At 38.3% G+C, this 20,765-nt stretch overlaps 1 long non-coding RNA gene across 3 annotated transcripts in view; it reads left to right on the top strand.

The window, feature by feature from the left end:
* The window catches only part of LOC143663553 (uncharacterized), a 119,738-nt gene that overhangs the window by 7,292 nt on the left and 91,681 nt on the right, over positions 1 to 20,765 (top strand). The window contains exon 4 of one of the 3 annotated variants that reach the window (XR_013166030.1): positions 3,303 to 3,396. The exons of 1 other annotated variant lie outside the window; for it this stretch is intronic. This is a non-coding gene — a long non-coding RNA (uncharacterized LOC143663553). Of the gene's footprint in view, positions 1 to 1,443; positions 2,019 to 3,302; positions 3,397 to 20,765 lie in introns of those variants that run through there. One more of the 3 variants, XR_013166031.1, reaches the window with a different exon arrangement.

Below are 20,765 nucleotides of genomic sequence, written 5' to 3'. Positions count from 1 at the left end.
ATACCCCACCCTTTGGTCTTAAAAAAGACGTAATCTTTATATATGCAAAATACATTCATTCTAGCACAATATTTCTAAAGCCTTAAATCATTTCATGAATAATGCTTAGTATAAAGTCTTGTCAAAATCAGTTAAGGGTGGGGTCAATCCTGGAGCATAACTTCCCACTACTTGTGGAACTATGAAACCTAGAGAATAAGTTATCTTCTTCCAAAATATAATGGAGGGACAGGCATAGGATATAGTATATACACTTTCATTTCCATATGTACAAATTGGAAGGAAAACAGGGGCCATGGGTCCCACACAGTTCTGAAGCACAGCAGAGTATACTCCGTTAGATCACAGCCTCACACCTTACAAGCACTTTGCCAGTGACCTTGTTTGCCTCAAATCCTTAAGTGAAAGCTGCACACTCTCCAAACGTTTGGTGATGGCCAGGCTCTCTATGAATGCCAGGACATAGGCTCCACCCTCTCCTAGCATTGGGGTATCTACCATACTTCCCACAATCCCTGTGACTCAAGCTCCACCCTCTCACCACAGTGGAGGAGGGTGTTAGTTCTCTTACTGAACATTGGGTTTGAAGATTCTCCAAGGGCCAAGGCAGGCTTACTCTTCCCATGCACAGGCATAGGCTTGCTCTCTTGGCCAGAGAAGAAGTCTTTGCTCCAGATCTCAGTTCCCATGCTCTCACCTTAAGGTGATTTTTCCTTCAATCTGTTCTCTCCCTTTTGGTATAGGTTGGCAATGGTTCCATTCACCCAGAGCTTACACACACACACACACAAATTATTGGTTTTGCATATAGTACACGCTAGTTCTAACCATCAGACAAAAGAACTTTCGACAGAGCCTTCAATCCTCAGTTGTAAGGAAATTGCAGACTGGTTCCACATTCAGTTAAACTCTCAAATAGAAATCTGTTCTCCAGGGACTTATTTTCTGGAACCTCAGAATTTTCTAAATCACATGTTTCAGTTTGCTCAAGATGGTTGAATGCAGTATACCAGAAATGGGTTGGCTTTTACAGTGAGGATTTATTAGTTTACACATTTGCAATTCTGTGGCCATGAAAATGTTCCAATTAAGGCATCAACAGAAAGATTCTCTTTTAATCTGTAAGCTGCTAGAGTTCAGTATCCCAGAAACAAAACAGCTTTTAAAAAGACAGTTATTAAGTTGCAAGTTTACTGTTCTAAGGCCATGAAAATGTCCAAATTAAGGCTTCCAGTGAAAGATACCTTAACTCCAAAGAAAGGGCTAATGTGGGGTTTCTTTCTCAACAGGGAGGACAACATGGAAATGTCCACTAGCTTTCTCTCCTAATTCCCTAAGGCTTCCCTGGGGGCTTTATCCTTCTGTATTTCCAAAGTCCCTGGTTGTGTGGGCTCTGTTGGCACTGTGGACTCAAGTTTTTTCCAAAATGGTTCTCTCTTAAAGGGCTCCAGTAAGCAACCCCACCTTGAATGAGTGGAGATATATCTCCATGAATACCGGCTAAGCAAAAGGTAACACCCACAGTTGGGTGGGTCACATCTGCGTGGAAACAATAAGAAAATGCTACCCAGCAATATTGAATGAGGATTAAAGAGCACAGTTTTTCTGGAATACACAACAGTTTCAAAACAGCGGATATCTTCCCTGAAGAAAGACTGATGACACTTGTGGTTCCTCTGTCACATGAGAAGCTGCATGTCCAGCAAATGTTGTCCCTTGTCTCCTAGTTTCTGTTCTCTCTAAGCTCTTTCCAAAATGTCCCCAAAGGTTTCTCTCTCTCTGCTGTCATAAAGGGCTCCAGTACAGGATTAAGACCACCTCCAATGGGCTGGATCACATCTCAGTTGGACCAAAAGTCCCCACCCACAATCGGTCTGCTCCCACAGGGATGGATTAAAACAACATGGCCTTTTCCGGGGTATATAACTGCTCCAAACCAGGGCACGATGAGTTTCTGGTTTCTTTGTGTATAGGAATTCAGATCTCAGTTTATCGCTTTCCTCTTTCATTTCACAATAAATTACAAGGAGAAACTAGGCTGTGCTCACCACAAAGCTTAAAATCTGCTCAGCTAAATATCTAGATTTATGATTTTCAAGGTCTGCCTTACATTTTCAAGGTCTACCTTACATGGGATAGAAGAATTCAATTTTGACAAGTTCTCTGCCAATGTAAAACAAGGGTTGATTTTCTTCTGGTTTCTGATAACACAGTTATCGTTTATCTAAGGCCTCATCAGAAGTACCTTAGCATCCATATTTCTACCATCTGTCTATTCAAAGCAATCTAGGCCTTTGCTATCACACACAGCTCAAACTTCTTCCAGCTTCTACCCATTTCCCAATTCAAAAGCTCTTTCTATACTTTTGTTATTCACACTAGTAGCACCCAACTTTCCTGGTACCAGGATCTATTTTAAATTCTTAGGGTGCTCAAAGCAAATACCATGAAATGCGTTGGTGTAAACAGAAATTTCAGTCATTTTTTGTTTTTTGAGGATTAGAAAATGTCCAAATCACAGCATTATCATGGTGGTGCTTTCTTCCTGAAAACCAGCTCCCAGCAATCCTTGGCTCCTCTGCCACATGGAAAAGATTATTGGTCTTTCCCTTCTCTTCCAGGTTTCATTAATTTCAGCTTCATACTTCCATGGCTTTCTCCCTCTATGTATGGAATTTGTTTTCTTATAAAGGACTCCGGTAGCATTAAGAGCCTTCTGGGCCTAAACTGAAGTAATCTAATCAAAGTATCCTACTTACAATGGGTTCACATCCCCAAGAATGAGTTACATTTTAAAACATGTTTTTTCTGGGTACATACAGTTTCAAACCACCACAATCACAATAACCCTTTGAGTTTTCACCAGGATTAAGAACAAGCTTCTCAATAAGGATGGACTAAAATAATAATAATAATGGTAATAATTAATGTTTACAAGAATTATTCAGCAAACAGGGAACAACCCAGAAACAAAACTCTCAATATGATTATAGATATTCAGGATTTTGTTTAATTATTCTTGCTGAACAATACTACCTTTTCAATAAGGAACTAATCATTTGTCTTATCAAAAAAATATAACTTTCTCTGTTACTCCTTATAATTATTATCTGGATATACAAATGTGTAGAATTTGTAGCCATTTTCAAAAATAGTATTACATTTACATTCATTCTAAACAAGAAGATTAATGCTTTATCTTGTTCAAATACTATACTTGTACTTACTACTACTTATTATAATTAGTTTTTAGAAAGAACATTATGATGTTTATAATATTATTTTTTTTGCTTTATATACAGTAGCTACTGCAATTTATAGAAGGAAAGAAATAGGAACTTGGATATATCATGGAATTTTGAAGCAATACAAGAATTATAGGATATGGTATGTGAGTGAGTATTTAGTTCTATTTGCTTCCTGGAATTGTGATAAGCTCTGTTCACATGTAAGGAATGCATAAATATCCATTCACAAACAAGGATCAGTGTCTGTTTATCCAGGCAGTGTTTAATACAGAAAAGCAAGACATAATAAGGTGCAGCCTCTGTTATGAAATATCTGTCATATTTGTGAAGGAAACTGATATGGAGGCAGATGTAATGGGAGTAAGGATAAGGGACACATGTCATGTGAAAGGCTCTTCTGAGTCTGCTTTGCCAACTTTGTTTAAGGAAGTATGACGAAGATCTGATTTTACAAACTTAAGACACTTTACAATGTAGCAATTGGCAGTTAAATTTTCTCTTAGTGCATCATTTGAATGCAGAAAAATATGTTAATCATAGAAAAATGGGGCCAGGAAAGCTCTCCACCGATACAGTAAAGAGGGGTAATTCAATCTTTGCCATGGGCTCCCCTTGCCTCTCGTGGGAAAAGGTAGCTAAGAAGGTAACCAAGGGGCCCCCTTTGAGGATACCAGTAAGTATTCCAGTACTGATATATCACTACTTAATACTGGAAATTTATATGCTCTCTAAGTTAAAGATGAAGGGCACCACACCACTTCTCTGTGTGGTTATAGCAACAACTATAATTTATGTGTCAGTTTGTTTCAGTTATGGTGTTCAGTTGTTTTGTCAAACAATTATTTGGTTCTCACTATAGAAGTATTTAGTAGATGAGATTAGAGTCTATAATTGGTTGACTTTAAGTAAAGGAGATTACCCTCAATAATGTGGGTGGCTTCATCCAATCAATTGGAGGTCTTTAAAAGGAGAATTGAGAGTTCCAGAGATCAGGAGGAATTTTGCATCAAAACTAACTGATGCTATTTGCAACGACCAAATTTCCAGTTAAGGTTAAATTCACAGTTATTGGAGGTTAGGGCATCGATAGATCTTTTTGGGAAAAACATTTCAATCTGTAACAAAGGGCAAGAGATGAAACAAGAAGTCGGTTTGGAGTCCAATGCAAGAATCCAGGCAAGAAATGATGATGATATGAATCAAAATCTGTTTGCAATTTGAAATTAAAGCAAAACTAGTTTTGATGGATTAGATGGAGGAAGGGTTGTGAGAGAAAAACATGGAAGCTAGGACTGCCTTCATGTTTTGGGTCCTGATCTCTGTAAGAATGACATTGCTATTTACTAAGATAGAGGAACAATTTTGAAGACAAAGATGAGGATCTCAGCTTTAATTTATTTATTATTAAATTTGTTTAATATTTTAAATTATTTATTAATAAATTTGAGGTGATATTAGACACTTAAGTAAAATGTTAAATAAGGAGATTGTTGGGAATTGAGTCATGTTTCCCATAAAAGACATTTTGGAATGTTAATACATAATCCTGTAGGTGTGAAACCATTTGTACTGTCATGATGAGGTTCATGTGTCAACTTGGCTAGGTGGTGGTACCTGTTTGTCTGGTTGGAAAAGCGCTGGCCTGTCTGCTGCTATGAGGACATTTCATATAATTAAATCATGATCATATTGGCTGCATCCACATCTGATTCTATTTGTAATCACCCCAGGGGAGTGTCTTCTGCAAGGAGTGATGCTTAATCTAATCACTGGAAGCCATTTAAGGAGAATTCAGAAGAGACAGGCTCTCTTCCTGCTTCAGCCGGGGAGCCTTTCCTGTGGAGTTCATCCAGACCTCCATCAGAGTCATCAGCTTTACAGCCTGCTCTACAGATTTTGGACTGTACATTCCCATGGTTATGTGAGACACTTTTAAAATTTTGTATTTACGGATATTTCCTGTTAACTCTTTCTCTAGAGAGCCCTAACTAATACAACTTGGTACCAGTAGTGGTTCTTAAAAAATGGAATAATAAAAATGGGTTTTTATGATTGATTTTCTACTCTGACTAGACTTACAGGCACTAAGGACTCTGATTCCTGTAATCAGAATGATACTGTCAATCCATGGAGTGAGTTGGCAAAACAGATAGTAAAAATATCACCATTTGATTCTTCTAATACTTCACTGTATGAAACCAGGTTTTGGGGGATGTTTTTGACACTTTTATGGAGTTTTGTAGTAACAGGAGGTATAGAGACATTGTCTGGTTGTTGTTAAGATACACTGTATACATTAATGAGTGAGAGGGATGGGCTTAAGCCTTCAAATGAGAAGCTTATAATCTGACAGATGCAAACTTTTCCATGGGTGTACTGGAGGATAATCTTATTTCATGTAGCCATAGACTTGAGATCTTCAAAAATCAAACTCAGAAACTTATTGTTATAGTAGCAATTTTACAGTGTAAACTGAAACCTCAATCTTGCATGGTGCCTGCTGTTTAAGTGAGGGCATTGATTAGAAAGGAGTAGGACCCTGAAAAATGGGATGGTGACATATGGATCGATAATGATGTTGATGGAGAGGTTGAAACCTTAGATCGTGATGGATCTTCTCTAGATAACCCTGTAATAATCTGCCCTGAGGACATAGCTGCCACACTTCCAGCCTGCCTTGAGGAGTTGGCCACCCAAACTCTACTTGAAGGGATTAGCCCTAGAGTGATTAATCCTGTTTCACCAGATGAAACTAAAATTGAATGCGCTGAAGCAAATGGCTTGGAAGATACTTCTAATTCTTTTCATGACCCACCCCCACCAGCACTCATTTCTTGCAGACCTATAACTAAAGTACCAACAGGCCCTTAAAGGTGAGGTACAAAGTATCACACATGAGGAGGTACATTATACTCCAAAAGAACTCTGTGAGTTCTCCAATTTTTATAGAAAGAAATCAGGGGAATATGTGTGGCAATGGATTTTAAGAGTGCGGCATAATGGTAGGAGTAATATAAGGTTGGATCAGACTGAATTCATTGATATGGGTCCACAAAGCAGACATTCTGCATTCATTGATACAGCTCTAGGGATTAGAAAAGGCAGTAACAGTTTGTTTGGATGGTTGGCTGAAACATGGGCCAAATGGTGGTGGACATGGCCTGAGGTTGAAATGCCAGAACTGCCCTGGTATAATATAGATGAGCAGATCCAGAGGCTTAGAGTGATTGGAATGTTAGGGTAGATTTATCATGCAAAGCCTGCTCTTACATCCCAGGAGTGTCTGGAAGATGCACCTTTTACCAGAACTGTGAGAAATAAATTTGCAAGACTAGTGCTGTCATCTGTGAAGAGCTCTGTACTTGCACTTCTCTGTAGGTCAGATATTATTGTGGGAACTGCTGTCACTAAGCTGGAGTCCTTAAACATAATGGAAATGACTGGATCCTGAGTTGGCAGAAGCCAGGTGGCAGCACCTAATCGTCAAAGACAGGGTGGAGGTGCTATTATAATAGACAGCAAACCTAAGGCAGGAGTCAAAATAATCTGACTCGCAGAGATTTGTGGCATTGCTAGTAAATCAGGGGGTACCTAGAAGTACAATAGATGGGCATCTACTGAATTATTGTTTGAGCTGTATAAACAAAAGAGTTCCAGGTCAAGTGAACAGAAGTCTAATTTGAATTATAAAAATGCAGAGTCAGGGCCTCTTAATTTTCAGACTTGAGACAGTTTACAGACCCACAGTTCCTTGAATGAAGGGGAGACCAGGTCCATTTGAGGGAGAACCCTGTTCCACTGACTCAAATTCATATTGTTAATCTTCTTCCAAGTCTTCCCCAAGGAGACTGATGGCATTTTATAGGGTAACTGTTGCCTGGGGGGGGGGGGGGAATCAGATATTTATGAGATTATTAGACACTGGTTCAGAAGTGACATTAATTCCAGGGGACCCAAAACATCACTCTGGTCCACCAGTGAGAGTGGGGGCTTATGGAGGTCAGAAGATCGATGGAGTTTCAGCTCAGGTCCATCTCACAGAGAGGCCCCAGATCCATTATGTTGTTATTTCCCCAGTTCCAGAATGTATAATTGGCAAAGACATGCTGAGCAACTGGCAGAATCCCCACATTGGCTCTCTAACTCGTGGAGTGAGGGCTATTATGGTGGGGAAGGCTAAGAGAATGCCACTAGAAATGCCCTTAACTAGAAAAATAGTAAGTCAGAAGCAATACCTTAAATTACTGCCATTCTTAAGGACTTGAAGGATGCAGGGATGGCGATTCCCACCACATCCCCATTCAACTTTCCTAATGGCCTGTGCAGAAAACAGATGGGTCTTGGAGGATGACAGTGGATTATTGTAAGCTCAATCAGGTGGTAACTCCAATTGCAGCTGCTGTTCCAGATGTGGTATCATTGCTTGAGCAAATAAGTACATCCCCTGGTAATTGGTATGCAGCTTCAGATCTGGCAAATGCTTTTTTCTCAATAGCTCTTAGAAAGGACCACCAGAAACAGTTTCTTCCAGCTGGCAAGGTCAGCAATATACTTTCACTGTCCTACATCAGGGGTGTATCAGCTCTCCAGTCCTACATTATAATCTTGTCTACAGAGATCTTGATTGTTTCTCCCTCCCATAAGACATCACACTGGTCCATTATATTTGTAATATGTTGATTGGACCTAGTGAGCAAGAAGTAGCAACTACTCTAGACTTCTTGGTAAGGCATTTGCGTGTCAGAGGATGGGAGATAAATCCAACAAAAATACAGGGGCCTTCCACCTCAGTGGAATTCCAAGGTGTCCAGTGGTGTGGGGCATGTCGAGATATCCCTTCTAAGGTGAAGGATAAGTTGCTGCATCTGGCCCCTCCTACAACTAAAGAAGAGGCACAATATCTAGTTGGTCTGTTTGGATTTTGGCAACAACATATTCCTCATTTGGGTGTGCTACTCCAGCTCATTTATCGAGTGACCAGAAAAGCTGCCACTTTTGTGTGAGGACCTGAGCAAGAAGAGGCTCTGCGATAGGTCCAGGCTGCTCTACAAGCTGCTCTGCCACTTGGACCGTATGATCCAGCAGATAAAACAGTGCTGGAAGTGTCCGTGGCAAATAGAGATGCTGTTCGGAGCCTTTGGCAGGCCCCGATAGGAGAATTGCAAGGCAGACCCTTAGGATTTTGGAGCAAAGCCTTACCATCTGCTGCAGATAACTTCTCTCCTTTTGAGAAACAGCTATTGGCCTGCTACTGGGCTTTAGTTGAGACTCAACGTTTAACCTTGGGCCACCAAGGTACCATGAGACCTCTGAGTTGCCTATCATGAGCTTGGTGTTCTCTGACCCACCAAGCTATAAAGCTGGGCATATGCAGCAACACTTCCTCATAAAATGGAAATGCTATATATGAGATAGGGCCAGAACAGGTCTTGAAGGCACAAGTATATGAGGAAGTTACATGAGGAAGTGGTCCAAATGCCCATGGTCTCCACTCCTGTCACATTACCTTCTCTTTCCCAGACCAGAGCTATGGCCTCTTGGGGAGTTCCTTGCAGTAACTGACTGAGGAAGAGAAAACTCAGGCCTGGTTTACAGATAGTTCAGCATGATATGTAGGTACCACCTGAAAGCAGACAGCTGTAGCACTACAATCCCTTCCTGGGGTCTCCTTGAAGGAGAGTGGTGAGGGAAAATTCTTCCAATGGGCATAACTTTGAGCAGTGCACCTGGTTGTTCATTTTGCTTGGAAGGAGAACTAGCAAGATGTGCATTTGTATACTGACTCATGAGATGTTGCTAATGGTTTGGCTGGATGGTCAGGGACTTGGAAAGACCATAAATGGAAAATTGCAGACAAAGAGGTCTGAGGAAGAGGTATGTGGATAGACCTTTCTGAATGGGCTAAAAACATGAAGATATTTCTGTTCCTTGTGAATGTGCACCATAGAGTGACTCTAGCATAGGAATGTTTTAATAATCAAGTGGATAAGATGACCCATTCTGTGGATAACAGTCAGCCTCTTTCCCCAGCAACTCCTGTCATTACCAAATGAGCTCATGAACAAAGTGGTCATGGTGGTAGGGATGAAGGTTATGAATGGGATCAGCAACATGGACTTTCACTCACCAAGGCTAACCTGGCTACAGCCACTGCTAAGTGCTCAATCTGCCAGCAGCAGAGACCCACACTCAGCCCCCGATATGGCACCATTCCCTGAGGTGACCAGCTGGATAAATGGTGGCAGGTTGATTACATTGGACTACTGTCTTTATGGAAGGGGCAGAAATTTGTTCTAATTGTAATAGACACATACTCTGGATATGGGTTTGCTTTTCCTGCATGTAATACTTCTGCCAAACTACCATCTGTGGGCTTACAGAATGCTTTATTCATCATCATTGTATTCTACACAGAATTGCTTCTGATCACAGAATAGACTTCACAGCAAATAAAGTGTGGGGAATGGATCACGAAATAGACTTCACAGCAAATAAAGTGTGGGGAATGGGCACATGTTCATGGAATTCTCTGATCTTACCATGTTCCCCATCATCCAGAAGCAGCTGGATTGACAGAATGGTGGAACAGTCTTTTGAAAACTTAATTATGGTGCCAACAAGGTGATGACAATACCTTGAAAGGCTGGGGTAATGTTCTCCAGTAAGCTGTGTATGCTCTGAATCAGCATCCACTGTATGGTGCTATTTCTCCCAGAGCCAGGATCCATGGGTCCAAGAACCAAGGGATGGAAATAGGAGTGGCACCACTCAGTATTTCCCCTAGTGATCCACTAAGAAAACTTTTGCTTCCTGTCCCTGTGACCCTGAGCTTACTGATCTACAGGTTTTAGTTACAAAAGGGTGAGTGCTTCCACCAGGAGAAACAACAATGATTCCATTGAACTGGAACCTAAGGCTGCCACCTGGTCACTTTGGGCTACTCGTGCCCCTGGATCAACAAGCCAAGAAGGGGATTACATTACTGGCTGGGGTGATTGACCCTGACTAATAGGACTGCAACTACACAATGGAGATAAAGAAGAGTTTCCCTGGAATATAGGAGATCCCCTAGGGCATCATTTAGTACTACCATGCTCTGTGATTAAAATCGATGGAAACCTGCAACAACCCAATCCAGGCAGTACTACCAATGGCTCTCAAACTTCAGGAATGAGGGCTTGGGTCACCCCGCCAGGCAAAGAACCATGGCCAGTTGAAGTGCTTGCTGAAGGTAAAGGCAACACGGAATGGGTAGTGCAAGAAGGTAGTGATGAATATGAACTACAACCACATGATCAGTTACAGAAATGAGGATTGTAATTCTGTTTCGTTCATGTTGTACTATTTAAGTTGTAAGATATCAAGTTTAAGAATGCATATTACCCAAGGACTTGTACTCTATTCTGGGGAGATTTAATGTGTTTCCAGTTATATGCAGCACAGGTGAGTACAGTTAGGTGAGGGAAAAAATGCATCTTTTATTGTTTTCTATTTAGAAATTAGGTATGGTTTAAGGTGATAAGTATAGCTGCCAAGTTGACAAGGGATGGGCTGTCATGGTCAGGTTCATGTGTCAACTTGGCTAGTGGCGGTACCAGTTTGTCTGGTTGGGCAAGTGCTGGCCTGTCTGTTGCTCTGAGGACATTTCATAGAATTTGATCATGATCACGTTGGCTACGTCCACAGCTGATTCCATTTGTAATCAGCTAATAAAAGTGTCTTCTGCAATGAGTGATGCTTAATCTAATCACCGAAAGCCTTTTAAGGAGGATTTAGAAGAGACAGGCTCTGTTCCTGCTTCAGCTGGCGAGCCTCTCCTGTGGAGTTCATCCAGACCCTCCATCAGAGTCATCAGCTTCACAGCCTGCCCTACGGATTTGGAACTGTACATTCCCATGGTTATGTGAGACACTTTTATAAATTTTGTATTTACAGATATTTTCTGTTGACTCTGTTTCTCTAGAGAACCCTAACTAATACATGTACATAAGACCATTTGAAGATGCTACAATTAGTTAAGGTATGGTCAGTTTGAAACAGGGTAGGTTGTAGTCCATAATTGCTAGAGACCTTATGAAGAGAGGAAATTCAGATACACTAAGTCAGTGAAAGGCTAGAGTTAGAAGAAGCTGGGGAGGAAAGAGAAAGATTGTCATGTGACAAAGGACTGCCATCACCGGAACCCTACTGACTCTTGCATTCCCTTATCAACATCTTGATTTTGGACTTCTAGCTTCTAAACGATAAGCCAATAAATTCCTGTTTTTTAAGCCAACCCAATATGTGGTGTTTATCAGAGAAGCACTGGAAAATTAATATATACATTATTCTAAAAAAAGAAAATCAATGATATAGGATAAAGGTGGAGAGATTGAGAGAATAGTTGGGGCAATATCCTTGGAGAACTGAGAGATGATGGGCTTTAGTGTACAATTGGAGAATTTGACCTTGACTAGGTCTCCTCCATAAGAATAGAGAGGCACTATGAATGTACATGGATTCAGGGGCAGGTAAATTGAAGTTATTGTATATTTGGTTTAATATTTTCACTGGAATTGTATGCAGTTATCTGCTGAGAGTGAGGATGGAGTGTGAGATGTTGAGTGGTTGAAGAAAGTAGAGAAATTAAGAAATAGATGTATGTGTATCTTGGAGAGAAATTGCACTAGGACAAATAATATGTCTACTAGGCAATGGAATAGATTTTTTTTGAGATAAATGAGCATGGATAGAAAGTGACACAGTGAACATGGGTAGAAAGTGAAATCAATTGAATCAATGTGGACATGAAGGTCGGTGAAGAGTTAGAACAATAGACGTTGGGTCTAATGAGGACAGAAAGAACTAAGAGGGTGTTCTAGTTTGCTAGCTGCTAGAATGCTACATACCAGAGACGGACTGACTTTCAATAAAAGGGGCTTTATTTAGTTAAAAATGTATACTTCTTCAGAGGAAAGACAGTTAGCTTTCAACTGAGGTTCTTTCTTACACAGGAAGGCACAGGGCAATCTCTGCTGGCCTTCTTTCCAGGCCTCTGGGTCCCAACAACTTTCCCCAGGGTGATTCCTTTCTGCATTTCCAAAGGCCTGGGCTGAGCTGCAAGTGCTGAGATGAGGTATGCTGAGCTGCTTGGGCTCTGCTACATTGAGCTCTCTCATTTAAGCTTCCAGCCGATTAAATCAAAAATCATTCATTGCAGCAGGCATGCCGACTAGTTGACTGCAGATAGAATCAGCAACAGATGAGGTTCACATGCCATTGGCTCATGTCCACAGCATTAAAACCAGGCACCTTCAGCTGGCCAAGTTGACACCTGAACCTAACGACCACAAGGGGCCAAGGAATTAATTTCATATACAAAGAAGCAATTAAAATGACTGACTATGTATATTTTTGCCTGTTTTACAAACTTCAATCGTTAATCATATAATAACAATTAGAGACATCATCATATTTATACATGGACTATTTTTTCTTTTTTTCTGCAAAGATTTTTTTTATTGAAATATAATCATTTAAAGTGTACAATCAGTGGCTCACAATATCATCATAAAGCTGTGCATTCATCATTATAATCAATTTTTGAACAATTTATTTTCTCCAAAAACAATAAAAATAAGAATAAAAGTAAAAATAGGGATGTGAGCATAATCCAGTGGTAGAATTCTTGCCTGCCATTCAAGAGACCCAGGTTCATTCCCAGCCCATGCACTTCCCAAACAAACAAAACAAAGAAACCAACAAAAACAAACAAAATTCAACAAATGGTGCTGCAATAACAGGCTACTCACATGGAAAAGAATGAAAGGTGACCCTGTCATACAGCATACAAAATAAATAAATAAATAAATAAAATAAAAAGAACACCCAAAACATCCCATACCCCATTCCTCCCTATTAGCTTTTTATTTGGTGTGTGAAAGATTTCAAATAGAGTCCATTCCAGGGGTTATTCTTATGCTATGTATATCTCTTTTCAGTTTTTGGTGTATTGGAGTAGCTAGAGGGAAATACCTGTAACTGTTGAACTGAAAGCAGACAGCTGTAGCACTACAATCCCTTCCTGGGGTCTCCTTGAAGGAGAGTGGTGAGGGAAAATTCTTCCAATGGGCATAACTTTGAGCAGTGCACCTGGTTGTTCATTTTGCTTGGAAGGAGAACTAGCAAGATGTGCATTTGTATACTGACTCATGAGATGTTGCTAATGGTTTGGCTGGATGGTCAGGGACTTGGAAAGACCATAAATGGAAAATTGCAGACAAAGAGGTCTGAGGAAGAGGTATGTGGATAGACCTTTCTGAATGGGCTAAAAACATGAAGATATTTCTGTTCCTTGTGAATGTGCACCATAGAGTGACTCTAGCATAGGAATGTTTTAATAATCAAGTGGATAAGATGACCCATTCTGTGGATAACAGTCAGCCTCTTTCCCCAGCAACTCCTGTCATTACCAAATGAGCTCATGAACAAAGTGGTCATGGTGGTAGGGATGAAGGTTATGATACAGGCTGTATCATCAGGGAGCCTGGTTTATGCAAGTGTAGAATTCGTATGTGAGATAGTGCTTCTGTTCCAACAGCCTTGATTCTTGAAGGTGATTGAATAACTATAGAGCTTTTAAGATGTGAATGTGTGAGTGTGAAAACTCTGTGACTGTTGCTCCCTTTATCCAGTGGACAGATGAGTAAGAAAAAAAATGACTATGGAATTTACATGTAATTTTAATCACTTTTTCAATAAGGGATTCAATAATAGGGATTCCCTTTGATGTGCCCAGTATTGTTTTCTAGCAGAAACATAAAAATATGTTTCCAAATACTCATAGAAGATTAGGCCCATGATGGGGGAACTAATTTCTAATAGTCAAGCTAACATCTAATAGAATTTTGAGTGAAGAATGTAAGAGAAAATATATTAAATCTATTATATGATTGCAAATTAGATAAACACAATTCATAAAATACATTAGATAATTGCAATAAAAATTATTCTAGTACCCTAGAAATCAGATTGTTTTATAATGCTATGGAATTCTACATAGTTGTGTGATAGTCATTCATTTCATGTTTCCCACTTTGTCCTAGATAATTAGTAAGTATTCACAACTGCTGTAACAAATGTCACAAATTTAGTCACTTAAAAAATTTAAATTTATTGTCTAATAGTTCTGTAGGCCAGAAGTCCAACATGGATCTCAAGGAATCTGCAGGGCTACATTTCTTTTGGGAGGCTCTGGGAAGAATTCACACACACGTGCCCCACATTTCTTTCTCTTTTTTTGCACCTTACAAGTCAGCACCATGATACCTCTCTGACTTTTTTTTTGTAGTCACATCTCTTTTGCTTTGACCACAGCTTCTAAAGGTTCTCTGCTCTGAATAATTCAGGATTGGGCCCACTAGGATAATCCAGTAAAATTTAAGTCTCAATTTACATTTCAGTATCTTTAACTTTAACCCAATCTGTGTTGACCCTTTTTCCATGTAAGGTAGCACGTTGGCAAGTTTTGAGGAGTAGGAAATGCACATGATGGGGGTGTATTTTTCTATCTACTGAAGCAATAGAAATGCTCTGTCTTGATGGAGAATACATTTTAACAGAATACATGTCCACGTAGTGCACAATTTTCATTAATGTAGCTATGACCTAATCATGTGGCAAAAAATTTGTGCACTAATAACACTGTCTTAAAATTTTTAAATATGGTGAAAATCGCCTGTGGTGCTATACTAAATGAGCAGAAACCATGGCTTATTGTTATGTATTTGGGAAAAATTGTGGTATCTGGAACATTAGAAACTGTGTAAGGGGACAAAGTCATAATAGTCAAATTTACCAAGTCATACCTAATGAAGGCTGAGCCATTTCTCTCTGTAGACAGAACTTTCAGTTCCTACTGGAAGGAATTGAAAAATTCTTAAGCAGTCCAGCCAAAACCCAACATGCTGAGGAGTGTGATACTGAGGGAGCCGTGTCTTGGAGATGGGTTAATTAAAGTCAAGGGAAGGATGCCAGTACATGACAGTACAGGCTGTATCATCAGGGAGCCTGGTTTATGCAAGTGTAGAATTCGTATGTGAGACAGTGCTTCCTTAGGCAAACATGACAATTTATTCTGAAAAGATCCCCTCCTGCCAGGAGTTGAAAGGGAGGGTTAATTCATTATTTTAGTCTCTAATTCCACTTCCTTATCCGGGGTCCTCCCAAAGACCAAATAGTTTCTGGCCTGGAGGAGTTTAAATCTCATGGGAGAATAAGAGTTAAAGCATCAGAATAAATAATTTTATTTTACAGGCTTTAAATGAGTTAAAATTAGAGAGAAATTAAGAAAGGGAAATATGTAGACCAGGAATAAATAATTTTTGGAGGCTCAAGCCTGTGTTTATTTAAGTGGTTTTTCTTTATGGTCTGCTAAAAGAAAGGAAAGGATATAGAGCTTCAACAGATAGAAGAGATTCATTCTCATTATGTTGAAGGGTTTTCTATCTTGCCTAACCTTATGAAAGTTTTGTTTGTCTGCTATGAAACACCTCAGCACATTTGTAAAAGAGTTTTGGCAAGCACACTTGTCTTCATCAACAGAGGCAGCGACAGTCAAGCACTTTATCTCCAAACCTGTCATCGTTTTCTGCTTTTCCTGCACCATATCATATAGAGCTGCTGCTGAGGAACTTTCAGGCAGGCCCAGTGTTTCAGGCTGACTCAATCCAATTTGATATTGATAACTCTTAATAAGAGTAGCTGCCAAAGTGAGAATTTCATGTGTTAGTCACTTTCCCTAAAACTCATCATCAACTAAATTTTGCAACATATAAAGCATTTATTAAACAAATATTTTCCAGGAAGAATTTTATCACAGCTTGTCCAATTAAGATGATGAATTCCAATTTTCTGTTGACTCATATTCTCCCACCACAAACCATGAAACGTTAACTTATGTCAGAAACAATATTTAGAAAGCAGAGTTCAGTTACTGAATGAAACATCAGAATCCTATGAATCAATACGTGGACATAGAACCATTTGGAATCAATCCTTATGCACTATTCCCAGGAATCCAGACAATCTGGTTTGCCATAATGCAAGAGTAGGGAGCGACTCTGAAAAAATTTAGTCAATCCACAAATGCTGAACACTAATAATTTTACCAATAATATCTCATTTTTAAAATTTGTCCTGCTAACTAACAGACCGTTGTTATCACAAATCAAAATCTGTTTTCTGAAATGTACTGTAAAAATTAGCAAAGACTGCAATGTTGCTTGTAGAGATAGTCACAGTAATTACTAAATCAACTTCTGAAGGGTAGGCTTCTTGACTAAATGCCAGCTGACTCCCCAAAGTATAAATCTTAGGGCAAATGACAGTCTCTAGAGTACAGGTTGTCATTATATATAAGTATATATAAGTAATTGAAGTATATTAAAAAACAATCTAACATCCTAGTCATCCAATGTCCAATAATAAGAGAAGGAAAATATAAAAATACACATTGCAGATACAGAGCTAGTGAATTTTATGAAATCACAAATTCCATTGTTTAAATCAAATAAATTAAAAGCACTCATGGAGAATTTCCCCTTCTTGCTGCACAATTCACCTCTCCACCTATTTCCTTCCTTTCTCAAGATGTATTTAGTCCTTAATATGTACCTAGTATGGTAACTTTAACTTGGAATTTGAAGGTGAAAATGGCATTTTCTCTACCCTCAAGGAACTCAAGTTGAGGAAGTTGATGCAATTTTAATAACCATAAAAAATATCTCAATAGGAATACAGAGGATTGGGAGAGAACCTAACTTTGTGAATTTCAAGGAATTCTTCATAAGTTGGTTGATATTTCAAATAAATCTTTAAACAATGAGTAGGCAGAGAAAGTCAGTCTATATAATAGGAATTTCATGTGCAAAAGCATGTAAATTAGAAACAGCATAGTCCATTTAAGAAGCCACTTAACTGCACAATATTTGTTATATATATATATATAGTGTGAAGAATTTAATCTTCCAGAAACGTGAACCCGGGCCAGAAATAAAAAGACTGTGAAAGCCCAACTAAAGTTGGTATTTAACTTGAAAATAATGAGAGCCCATTGAAGGGGAGAACCATGAGTAGCTTTCAAAGAGGAGACAATGCAGAGGGCAGAAACCAGGAAGAGATTACAGGAGGGACAGCTGTAAATCATGATGTCCAATAATCCTGCCTTCAAGAGTTAGATATGAACAAAGATTTGAGTGACTTTAGATATGATAAACTTTTTAATTCATTTTCCTCATGCCAACTTATTTAATGCTGTGTACAGAAAATGTAGGGGGAAATATCGATTTAATGTAAGTAAGAACTAGTAACTTACCCTATTAATACAGTAATGTGATAAAGATAAAAGAGTGATTTTTCATAAGTTAGAAGCTTATAACCCATCAATTTTAACTGAGAAATTTAGAAGACAGAGTATAGGAAGATTCTCAGATTTCTGACTGGAATAGCTGGGGAGATATGGTGACATTCACTAAAATAGAAAATGCATGCTTTTGCAATAAAATAGTTTTCAACATTTGGGACATCTGTGTAGTTTCCAGAAAGATTGTGCTAGTCAGCAGTAGGTTTGTTTTTCAATCTGAAAGATATCTATGGAGTTCAAGGTGACCAGCCCTTTTCCATGAAACGTCATACTTGTTTCACCATAAAACTTCGGCTACTCTTTTCTAGTTCCTTTGCCGATTTCTCATTTCCCCAGTCTGTAAATATGGGCTCGGTTCTGGGTCCCTTCCTCCTCTCCATATGCTCTCACTCCCTGGGAAATTTGATCACACACCGCCCTCCGCCGATCATGAGTTAAAAATAACAAAAAACAAAACAAAAACATCCTCTATAGGCTGGTGATTCTCAAACATTGATTACTAGCCTGGCCTTCTGAATTTAAGACTCATATCCTCTGTCTCTCGATAGCTCTTTTGGATATCTAATAGGCTTCTCAAACTTGCAGTGTTCAAACCTGAGCTCTTCACATAGCATTTTCACACTCAGTAAATGATAACTTTGGCCATTTGAGTGCTGGGACTCAAAATTGAAGCTATCCCCGGCTCCCTCTATCTTTCACAATCCACATTAGATTAGTCAGCCAAAAACACTGTCAATTTTCTCTGCTGACTAGCCTCACAGCTTTTACCTAGAAGGGCACATAATAAATGCTCAGTAAATATGTTTTGCAAGAATGATTAAATGATTATCACATAGAATAAAAATTGAATTACCAATCTTTTTAAAGAAAATATGCATATTTTCAAACTGATGAAAGAATATTGAGACTACCATTAATAGTAAAGCTGGATAAACATGATTTTATTTTAAAAATGCAACACACATGCAGTGTCCTCCATTCAACATGTTAAACAAAAACATCTGGATGACTTACCTGTGAACAGCAGGTGCAACTTTCACCTGATTAACTCCTCAATATATAAAATAAGCTCAGATGAAATATATCAGCCAGATTGGTATTTTTTACATATTAAGAGATAGCCTTGCTCTTTAGAAGGTAAAAAAGAAGAGGGAGGGAAATATATCTATGCACCTTATAACAGAAGTGTAACCTTTTTTTCTTTCTCTGATTAAGTATATGCTTATTCATACCCAGCTTTCATCATGAAATCACCTCCCTTACAATTATTGCTTTTCTGGTTAATTATGAATATCTTTCCGTTATCTCATGAAACAGAAGATATTGCCTAAATTACACTATAAATCTATTATATTAGGGACCTTCCAGAAAGTCCAAACATTTTTTAGGATGAAAAAGCTCTTCACATTTGATTAGACCCTGGAAAAACCTCAAATTCCAACTTGGATATTGTCACTATTAAGAAGTAAGATTTAATTAACTTTATTGAATTCCTGGTGACAGATGTAAATGTCACCTTTGTAACAGTGAAAGTTCACAATATTTTCCCACAAATTTTTAGAAAAAAACCTTCTGGAATTCATAGTGCCAGATGTATTCGAAGAACTTTAAGTTGAATTATATGGTCATGTGTTATTTTTTACAGAAAGAAAAAAGGAATTTTCTAAGCAAATATTATTTTCTATTAAAATCGGTCAAAATAATTAAGGGATAATTATCATGGACTTATGGCAATCATAAATTTTAATACACTCCAAGATATTTCTCCCTCTTTCTTTTAAGGTATCATTAAGTTAAAGGAGTATGCTAACAACGCATTTTAATTCTGTACACTTTATTTCTTCATTGTTTCTATCTTTGATTTATTTTGCTCTTAGGGCATTTACTTTTAAATATCTCTTTTTTAGTGCAGCATTGTCTACCACCTTTAAAAAAAAATGGTGACAACTTTTGTGTTGCTGGAGTTTTCAAATTGTTGGTTAGATTTAGTATCAACTTGTAACATTTTAATTGGAAGCTAAGCTTATTTTATACTTGGGTGGTTTGTTTCAAGGGCATTTAAATATTGGTTATGCACTTGGAATTTCCATTTACAATACAACTGGATCTTCTCTGGAAGAAATCTTGATATTCAGAAATTCAGATTAACAAACAAAATGGAGGCAATTAAAGATAATTATTTGTACTAACGAGTATTCATGAGAGGATTGTATTGAATTGTACTCTTTTCTCATGCATTTAAAATGTCTGATTTTCAAATAGTTAATCTATATTTTTAGTAAAACATCTATTCCATAAAATGAAATTATCTTGCAGAATATTTTTACTTTTGATTGTTTTATTTTTACATCAAAATGTCCAAGTAATTTCTGGGATTTAGGGAAATATCCTTCCATCTTGTTAATAAATGGATATCAGAGTACAATACAAAGGAATCATGTATACATGCTTCATGCTTTAATAGCTTTTGAATTTAACCAGTGTTGAGTTTGTATCCTTAACTTGATTTAATTATTACTCAAAAGTTTCCATCTGGGACTAATCAAGTAAGTTATTTATTTTACCTTGCCAAAAATAAAAACAAAAATGTTACAAATCCATTACCTAGTCTCAGTTATAATATCTGGAAACAAATTTGGATGCTATCATAAAAATGATTGTATTTGTAGACACTATTTTTTACAACCTTGAGTTTTTCTCTGGTCTCTGGTATATTATCAAATATTTTTAATTATTTACATTCCTCGTGATGTTTTCTTCTGCCACTTTTCATTATAATTTCAAAGTAACACACTCTGCCAGAATTAGAGGGTGGAACAACATGGCCTGGAAGTTAAAGATGTGGTTTCTGGGATATCATACTCCTGCATAAAAGTGGTGGCTACTGGGTGGGCAATGGTGGCACAGTGGCAGAATTCTCACCTGCCATGCCAAAGACCTGGGTTCGATTCCTGTTGCCTGCCCATGCAAAAAAAAAAAGAAGTGGTGGCTACAACTATTTGCCAGAAGGATGGTGGTCATAGGTGAGTTTCTTAACATATATAAGACCTACCTACACTGTATTGGAAAATAGACATCATAAAAATATCTAACCTCAAAGGAACTTTATTATGATT

The sequence above is a fragment of the Tamandua tetradactyla genome, chromosome 19 (genome assembly GCF_023851605.1).
Source record: "Tamandua tetradactyla isolate mTamTet1 chromosome 19, mTamTet1.pri, whole genome shotgun sequence".
NCBI classification, from domain to species: domain Eukaryota; kingdom Metazoa; phylum Chordata; class Mammalia; order Pilosa; family Myrmecophagidae; genus Tamandua; species Tamandua tetradactyla.
This window is presented reverse-complemented; position numbering and strand designations above follow the sequence as displayed.